Source organism: Bacillus rossius, chromosome 3 (genome assembly GCF_032445375.1).
Source record: "Bacillus rossius redtenbacheri isolate Brsri chromosome 3, Brsri_v3, whole genome shotgun sequence".
NCBI classification, from domain to species: domain Eukaryota; kingdom Metazoa; phylum Arthropoda; class Insecta; order Phasmatodea; family Bacillidae; genus Bacillus; species Bacillus rossius.
This window is the reverse complement of record NC_086332.1, coordinates 130,483,582-130,493,759: the sequence shown is the minus strand read 5'-3', so window position 1 is coordinate 130,493,759 and position 10,178 is coordinate 130,483,582. Positions and strand designations below refer to the sequence as shown.

The 10,178-nt window shown below is 36.1% G+C and overlaps 1 long non-coding RNA gene across 1 annotated transcript; it reads right to left on the bottom strand.

Annotated features, from left to right (window-relative positions):
* Positions 1–1,602: 1,602 nt before the first annotated feature.
* Positions 1,603–6,298, bottom strand: LOC134531247 (uncharacterized). Its single transcript, XR_010074974.1, has 2 exons — positions 3,733–6,298; positions 1,603–3,652 (listed from the first exon to the last, which is right to left on the bottom strand). It is a non-coding gene; the product is annotated as an uncharacterized LOC134531247 (long non-coding RNA).
* Positions 6,299–10,178: the final 3,880 nt, after the last annotated feature.

Here is a 10,178-nt window from a genome sequence, read left to right as displayed (position 1 = left end):
AAACCTGACTTCCGCCCGTCACACCGCAAGATTCCTGCCAGTCCAGAGAGAAGCTGCAGACCACAGTATCACACCGGCTCATCTGGCGGCATCCAAAATCATTTTCCATACCCACCACCCTCATTCTCATTGCAAGACAATTCCCAGCCTCAACAGGGCTACTTCCAGCGCAATGCGCCAGTGAATCCTGTTGCTGCAGAGTTTCAGGCAGCAGTAAACAGGGCTGCTAATGGTCCAAGTAATTGGACAGGGCCTAACCCAGCAGGTTCAGCTGCCCAGCAGTGCAGCCAGAACAACCAGGATAGAGTGTCAGGTTTGCTTCGCCCCAAACTCATACCCGCTATCCAGAGCCTACATGTCACCCCTTATGAAGCTCTGTGTCTGGATAGATCGGTGGCGATCGACCCGCTCTATATGCCCAAATTTGACATGGAAACTGATCAGGCAGAACTACCCACAGGTAGTGAGGTAGAACAGTTGATCAACGACCGCCTACAGTCTGAGGCGCAAGCAAGGCAAAGAAGGAAGAGTGCTTCTAAAATCAAGCAGTTCAGTATAGGAGACCTAGTGTTATGCAGGAGTGCAAGCGGTAGCAAGAAGTGGGACCATGTTACCAAGAAGTTGTTCTTGCTGTTCAAGGGACCCTATGTGGTCATAAACAGAATTCACAACAACTGCTATGAGTTGGCAGACCCTGCCACCAACAACATCATAGGCAGGTATAACCTAACCCAACTAAGGGCCTACTACAAGCCTATTGTCCCACAGTAACATGTGTTGTTTGTGTGTTAGCTAATAGAATTGTTTTTTTTCATGTGGAGTATAGAAACAACATTAGTGTACATGTTGTCTACACTGTGTAGTCCTATGTGATCAAGGACCTGTACATCGAACACTGTTAAGTGTGTGAAGCTCAATGTTTCGTGTCCAAGTCAGGACCTGTGCTAGCCAAAGTTGTACGGTATGCTGTATTTGTTAGTGTAAGGAAATGCACTAGTCTGGTAGCCTGATGAGCTTAAAACCAGTGTGTTGTCTCGTGACGGTCTAAGACTAAGGCTCTGCCGCACTGGGATTTGTTGTCCAGCACTAACCTAGTGTTATTATGGTACCGTAATGTATGGCTATGGCATGACCTAAATGGGTATGAAGCTTCGGTGACACATGTGAGCAGGACTAGATGTCTACTAACAGTGTAATCATGTTGTTTACTCTGAAGAAAAAGAAAAAAAACCTACTGATCCACTATAGTGTGAGCTAACCAACCTAACAAGAGTGACTACTATGTGTTAATATTTTCGCCGACCAGCTGTGTGACTCCTAAGCAGAACATGCACATTGCATACTACAAGCACAAGAACACTTGCAACTACTAAGCCATGCACACTCTAACTGCTAGTTACCTGCAGATATGATACTCCTTCTTGTAGCACTCTGAGCCTTAGCTTGTTGTTGTATCACCCACAAAGCTATCTTATTTGAAAAAAAAATAAAAATAAAAATTAAATAATATTTTGCAATTTAAAAAAGAAAATTTATGGAAGCTTGATATGAAGAAATTTGTGTAATTTATTTTGCTCTATCAGAATGAAAGAAAAAAAAAACTGCATTGGAACTGATTTATTTTGGAATTTGATTTTATAAATTATGGGCACAAATTAATTTTATGAACGCCAAATATTATTTTTGATGTGTAACACATAATTCGAAGCACTGTCATCTTGAGGATCACACTGTCACGCGAGTGACGTCACTGTTGTTCAGCAGCACATGATGATGTGATTGTCTTCTGAGTTGTTATCCACAGTAGCAAGGAACACTGGTGTTGCGAGAGAAAGTCTGCTCTTATGCTGCCCAGTTGTTGTATGAAGTCACTGTAACAGAAGTGTGACAAATGTATAAAAGTGCAAGAAATTTTTATATGTCAGTGTAAATAGGTGTAACACCTGACTGGAAGATCATGAACATTCTTGAAATGATATGAGACTCTGCATCAGCCAGTAGTTGACAGCCTACATAACAAGACAACAGCATTCTGCAAGTAATCTACTGTGCAGCTGTGTCCAGAGTAACAGAGTGAGAGACTGTAAACAATCAGCTGAAAGCCTCACCATATTCAAGAGAGAATACTGAACCTTTCAAAGACTGTATATAAATTATTATTCATCTGGCAAGAAATAATAATACTAGTCTTGAATACTAATAATAAATGTCAAGGTATCATAAGAAATAATAATACTAGTCTTGAATACTAATAATAAATGTCAAGATATCATAAGAAATGATAATATTTGATTATGTATAAGCTTAAGTATGTATATAATTTTTCAACTGGTTATTTTTGTGTGTAAATATTTTTCTTGTGTTATGTTAATATTTAATAATCTCTTAGAATTGTTTTCCATGTAATAAATAATTTTGATTTGTGATGTATGAACACCTAACATCACATGAAAGTGATATATCCATATGTAAACAAAACCAAAATCACTGAGATCAAATTGTAAAAACAAAAAAAAAAAACTCTTAAAATATGTTATAAAATTTGTAATAATACTGCTAATTGCATTAGTAGTCAACAAGTTTACTCAGCTAATAGTAAACAATATGCTGTTTAAACATTTTAAGTATTGTAAATATTTTATGTTTGTTATGATTCAAATCACAAGACTGTTATATGTCAGTAAAATAAGCTGAATAGCAATTGTATACTATATTATCATGATGTCTAAGGATAATAATTAGAATGAAAACAATTTTAATAACTTTTCTGAAAGAAAAAAAAATGCCAACCAACCCTGATAAGTATTTATATTGTAATTGCAAGTTTTATGGTAACAAGTTATAGTATTATAGTACAGTACCAAGGCTAGAGTACTATAGGTAAACAAAGCCAGCAAGACAGTTAAACCACTGTACAACTGAAAGACTAGTTAACCAAGAATAAAACTAGCAGTACCATTGTGTAAATAGTGTATTCCTATCATATTTAATAATTATAGCAAAATATGAGTGTTTAAGAAGTAATAAGATGTTATGTGATTGTTGCATACTATACTGTATTCTCATAAGTCAATGATAATTAATTATAGGAATTCTTAATAATTTCATATTTTTCATAATAATGATAATTTTTTTTTGTATGTGATCACATCCCTATTGTTGTCTTACACCAATGCGACAGTGAGGGCGAATCCAGAAAGCAACCAGTAAGCACAGAACATTGTTATGATTATTTATGGAGTAAGTTATGGGACCGCGAGATACTAGAGACACGCCTGTCATGTGCTTAGTGCGGAAGTGAAAACGAGTGTAGGACACGGCCATGTACTTAGCGGTGCGACGACGGAGCTGGACCCGCTCTAACGGGACGTCCGGTCGACGCCACGTCCGCTGACGCAGCTGCGTCAGCATGGGACCTCCGTCCACCCCCTGCTGTACACCACTGGTCCCCGTCTGGGACGGCTCTAGGGCTGCCCTGCGGACCGCCTGTCAGGACCCGCCGCCGGCAGCCGCTCGTCCCCACGAGCGCGGGTGACCCCGGCACGGCACGTGCTGCTGCCCTCTCGGTAGCAGGCACCCTCCGCGATGGCGTGGAGAGGACGTTGCCATCTGCCCCGGCGTGGATCGGCACACCACAACGCCGTGGTCACACCTGCAGAACGACTGAGGGTTGTTAATGGTACACATAACACTGAATCGCCGTCCACTGCACTCAATTTTAAGTAAACTCACCAGTGTCCTGAGCCTGCCTGATGCTAGATACCCTCCCAACACCTTACCACCAGCACGACGACGAGACGACGGAGTTTTCGCGCCATTTCTGGAGCGCGGAGCAGCGAGGTGTTGCTTCGAGGACGGCCGGCGGGAGACAACGAGTCACTCCGAGCGCCAGCACTGGGTTGGTCGCCGGTCGCGCGCCAGTTACCCCCACCCCTCCGCCAATTCTCAACCGTCGCGCGGGAACCTGAAGCGCATGCTACATAAGACAGAGACAGATAGGCTATCACTAAACCGGCGGCCACGTAGTTCGTGTCCACTGCGTTTTATTGTTACCCCATGGGACAGCTTCTGTACTACCACATAGTGTCCGTACAGACATTTAATTCTTATTTAAATGTATTTTCAGTATTATTTATATACTTTCCTATTGTTTGAATTAACCTTCTCTCGTGTCAATGCATTTTTACGAGCACGCTATTGTTGTATTACCTTAACTTGAAAAACACTATAGGTCTAACCTGAAAACAAGAACTTATAATAAGTATTTTGAACCTTATTATTATGAACTTATTTTTCCTATGTATTGTTGGAAGTCCTACTAATTTTCCATGTATGTTTCATCCTGTTCACATTTTTTATTTGGAATCTTATTGTTTTTCGAGATATTACTTACCTGTGATTTAACACTATTGTTGTGACCGAAGGCCATGAGATGCTGCTCTGGATCTCCCAGACAGGGTCTTCACGGGATTCGGCAGCACCGGAACAGGAAGTAGATTAAAAATTAAGTTGAAAAGGTTTTTTTTGGCGTTACCACGTATAGGCTGAGGCCTAACGCCTTGGTGTTTTAAAAGCTATAAAATATGGTTATCGTGTATTGTTGCTTATATGGTGTAATGTAAAATTGTGCATCTCGACCCAGACATCGACAGTGAGTAAAGTTGTTCTGGTACTAAGCAAATTATTTTAGGTGCAAATTTACTTGAGTTTCACTAGTAAAGGTACGCCATAAGCAAATAGCGTCGCCATTGTACTAAGCAAGGGGCTTATAGCAAAAGTGATTTTACGCCCGCGTTAATTGTTGAACTGTACCGTCACGTAAACTTTGTAACCTTAAACATTATTTGGAACGAAGATCAAATATTTTTGGCTGTTTTTAAAGAGAGGTACGTTTTCCGAACACTCAGTGGTCCTTCAGATCGATTAAAAATTGCTTCTACTGAGTAATGCCGTGTGCCTTAAGTAACTATTATTTTCTGTTTTCGTTAAAACTATCTCTTTTAGGTTAAACTGGATTAAAGTATCAACAAACATTTGTAATTTATCTGTGCCTCCGTATCTCCCAATGAGTTTAGCTACAATTAGACTCCAGAAGGGATTGATCACATGTAAATTTTAAATATTCAAAATAATTATAATATATTGTTTTTGCTCAGAAATAAAGCCTGTAAAATATAATAAATTCTTTACTAATCCTCAACTACGTCATACACCAAAGAGAATTGTAAACTTGTTGTAAGATTTTCATGTTTATTAATCTTAATACTGTTTAAATAAGATTTTCAAGGTTTTCAGTGTCAGTGTTTTGTTGTTAGTGAAAGTGTTTGCTGTGTTTTGCCTCCTGTTTATAGTCATTTTATATATCTACCATTTCCACCTTCAAAACTATATTTTCATCCAGACTGCTCTTAATTTTAAATAATAAATCTTCCACCATTAATTTTTTTTTTCATCATAATTCTCTTGTTATTTCTTTTTCTAACTGCATTCCTACCAGTATACTATAGTCTAGGGTTCCATAGCATACTGACCATATCATTTACAGTTTATCAGCAACAGGAGTCATTTGTTGTTGGCTCATTTATTTTAATGTATTTAGTGTTCAAGGGTTTTAGTTCAAATTAGTTTTAAATATGTCAACGAGTCATCAACACCACAGATTAAACATTTTCTTCACCTCTGTGGTATCACCCATCATACTCAAGTATTAATTCTGTAAGCTGAAGTAAAAGGTTAAGTTCCGAGCTCAGAAAATAAATAAAAATATACATAGAAGGAGTGGGGACTGCCCAATAGTCAATAAATATTTGTAGATTGTAAAAAACGTGTTCTGGTTATGAAACACTGTTTTTATACAAATACAAGGATGGTAAGTTCATTTCACGATGACAACAAGTTTTCAAAAGACGAGAGAAAAAATGTGCCCAAATCGCCCATTATAATACACGGAAATTTGAATTTCGCGGGCGGGGCGTTCTTAAGGGTGAGCCGCGAGGATCGCTGCAGTCATGTGTCGCCAGCGCTCGCCATGTTAAATGGCCTGAGTTTCCTGTATTGTTCTTCTGCAATATTTGGTTAAAGTCAAAACAAAAAACGACCACGCCCCCTTGTGCGAGCAAAACATCACTGGTTGCAATGCATTTAAATGCAGAATACTGTATTTTGTTAATCCGATATTAGCTACCAACGACGTATATGTGCAAGTTTATCTTGTTAAGTGTATGAAATGAAATATAATGTTGTCTTTCAAGACTGTAACATGTGATTTTTTTAGTAGAAATAAGGCATTAAATCCCGATATATGTAATGACTAAATGGGTTAAAAAATTAAATTATTGCTTACTTAACAGCATTCAGGTAGGGTCCATTGATGTTATTTAGGCAATATGTTGTGTCAATAACATTATACCCTTCTTGTTTACATTATTTGTGCTTTAAGAAGGTTTTTTTTTTAATTTCATTTATCGGACTTATACAATGTTAAATATATTATATTATTACCTACACATTACTGTAAACGAAATGAACAAATTAACTGATATTTAAATTCTCGTAATAATTATTAGGCCTATGTGTATGGATGGATTAGCTGTCACGAACCCACTCGCCTATATTAACATGTAAATATATAAATATTTTGCATTATATATATATATATATATATATATATATATAGCAATGGCCTCACGATAGTAAACATACCAGTAGTTTCTTCAGAGCTTAATTAGTCCTTTGCACGAATATTTCACTTTAGGAGCCAGTACTGTAAAGTAACAGTAATAACAGCGGGCACACATGCCTACCTGCAGGAATGTTGCAGTGATTACATTTGCAACGTTTTTTTTTACTATAGCGATTCCAAGTATTATATATTTATACTGTCTACGTTTTAATTATTTTTTATCCCACAATTTTAGCCTTGAATGTGTGCCTTAAGCTTCTTTGAGATCAGTGAGGATTAGAAAATGCTAGTGAAGATAGTTTAACTCGAAAATTATATTTTTGTATTTTTTGTTCTCATAGGGGCCAATATTTACCCACAATTTACCTAATATTCATATCCATTCAACTATAGATTTGCAAAAATTATTTCATAGAAATTTTTTATAGGTAACCTAATTATTTTTCTCAAGATTTTTTGTTGGTTTCCCTTACTTGATGACACACATAAATACTATGTAGCAATAACCAATCAATACTTACTAAGACTGCATATAAATACGAAAAATACTTATGTTTCTGATTTGTAATAGGTAAAACAGTTATTCTTTAATGGAATAACAATATCACTTGAAGCTCAAAAGGAAGAATACATACATAGCTACTAGAAGTTTGACTGCAAAAATTCTCATTGACCGTTAAACAAGATTGTCTTCGTAAACATGTTACGAACAGAATCACTAGTTTAAATTATATTCTTAGCAAAATAATTGAACCTTATACAAACATACTTATCAGAAACTGCTTTTGTCAAATAAATAATATGATTATTCAATGGGGACATGTCATGCATATACTGATTCAAAGAGGAAAAAAATGTCTTTTCGTCTTACAAATACTTTGCACGTCCTTAGCCGGGTATGTTAGTCCACCTCTATCTTTCTGTGCAATTAATGAATTTTCAGCATTTCCCTCTGGCAACTGGTTAGGTCATGGTAGCTACATCTTAAATTGGTAATTCCTGAAAAATACTAAAAATTTTTTACAGCATTTTTAATGTAGCTATACTAACCTAACCAACAATCCAGTGTTTTAAAATTACTTTTAATGTAACTAACCTAGCCTAATCAAATACTATCCATATTTGAATATACTTCGAAAGAAAAATTTTCGAAATTGATTTTTATTACTTTAATTACGGGAAAGTTACGCCAAGGGAATTAGAACAAAATGATACTAAACCACACTGCATAAACCTAGAAGTGAAATGTTTTACAGATTAAATCACTTCTCCTCATCCATTTTCTCACCATATTTTTTGAGTTAAGTCTTATAATCGTTGACGATAAAATTGGTACATTATTGGGCTTTGGTACAAGCAAGCAAAACAAGACGTACTGAAGTAAAAACTATAATTTATTAACACATAACAAGCCATGACATAAATTTATATAATTTGGACAACAAAAATCAATGGAAAAAATATTATGGTTTCATGCAGATAACACGATCTATTTTATTATTATTTTTTTATATATTTTTTCAATCCGCCTGCAGATCCCCACATGAGCTAACATCTCAAGGGATATAGGCCTTGTCACCAGTAGCGGCCGGTATTAAAGAGCACAAGTGCACGTGCACACCCAGTTTTCTACAGAACATTTATTTATTTTGTAGAGTTAAAAGTTCCTTTTTATCTACTTTTACCAGTGGCAGCTACCAGAGTAACACTCGAAGCTTTGTTTGCATCTGTCACGGACGTCTGTTTTTATTTTTTCGATTGCGGCGATACGGCAACACTGTAGTGTTCACAATGGATCTGTGCACGAAACGCGCTGCCTGCATGCCTGCCTCGGTCCTTTTGCGCATGCGCACGAAGGAATTACGTCACCTCCTATGGGACATTTAACACTGGACGAGTGCACGGCTCTAGTGTGCTCGTGATTGTCCTGGCGTTTCGTGGCTCATTGATGTAGTTCCAAATTTCAGCACGCACAGCAGCACTGATCAGAGAAGTAAGACATAACTTATGAATCAGCCCGGTAGATGCCAGGATTGTCCACTCCAATACTATCACCTCTAACCAAACAAACTTTTCGTTTTCAGTTTTTTACGTCCAGTAGAAACAAATAGTTGCGTGTGGTTCAATGCGAGCGTAAATATCTTTAAATAATTAGTGTGACTGTGCGTTTGTAAAATATTTTTCTGTGCCTTACGCAGGACAACATTTTTCTAAGGTACCTATTTTATAAAGTTTCCCTTTGTTGTAAGACTTTAACTGTGAAAATGTGACTGCGTTATTTAGCGCGTATAGCAAACACGTACAATTTTTAAAAAATCGCCATAATGAATTCCGTACAAACAATTTTAGCGAACAGAAAACTTACTACAAGGATAAGTTAACAATTAAAAATTTAGGAACACTATGTCAGAAGAAAGACTTCTGTTGTCAATAGAAAAAAGACTAATAAAAAGCATACATGATTTTAATCATAGAGTCATCAACAAGTTTGCTCAGCTGAAAACCAGAAGAATGGATTTTTTTTTACAAATAAATAATGGTGCAATACCTTTGTAGCATTAAAGTTTGTAAAATCACATTTTTTAGCTTCACATTGCTTTCAGGCACAACACTTTGATAAGCTTAAGCCCAGCCACAAATTTGAAAAATCAAGAACTTCAAACATAATTTATTATTATTTATGTGAGGCTTGATAAGCGATCTACCATTTTGAATTACAATTTAAAATCTCTTAAAAAACAACTAGTCTGCTCAATAAGCTTCGTTGTGTTAACTCGGGCTACAATTACAGACATGAGTTTGTGTAATAAACGAAATATATCTTTCACGACTCCAAGATAAGCAGTAACTGCTACGGTGCCGCACCAACACAGATAATCTGACACCAAAACAGGCTTCTAGTACGCAGTAAGGTAGGAGGTATTTTTTTTTCTTTATGAGTGCATATGTGTTAGCATGTGTGTATGTATGAGTGTGTGAACACCCATAATTTAACATCACCGGCCGCTACTGCTTGTCACATTATAAACAAAAATTAAACATAGTTAAAATTGCAATAAAATAATCAAGTTTACAATTATAATGAATTTTGCTAATGTACACTCTCAACAAATAATCACAAATGTTACAATTTTCACAATTTACACAACACAACAAACAATACATATTTATCATTTAATATACTCTGAATCATTTATAGGGTGTCCTATTAATTATATAGCAAATTACATATTATTTACATTGTCATTACAAGGTGTTTATTTCACCAGCTAAATAAATATTTTTTTTCTTTGATGTATTCTCTAACAACTTTTTTGAATTGATTAAAATTTTGTAGTAATATAATTTATTTAGGTAGTTTATTAAATAGTGTTATACCTCTAAGTTGTACTCCTTTTGAAAATAAAGTTGTGTTGTGAAATTTTGGTTTCAGTTTATAGTTATATATTGTGATATATGGTCCAGTAGGTATGTTCAGATTCTACAAAATTATTTA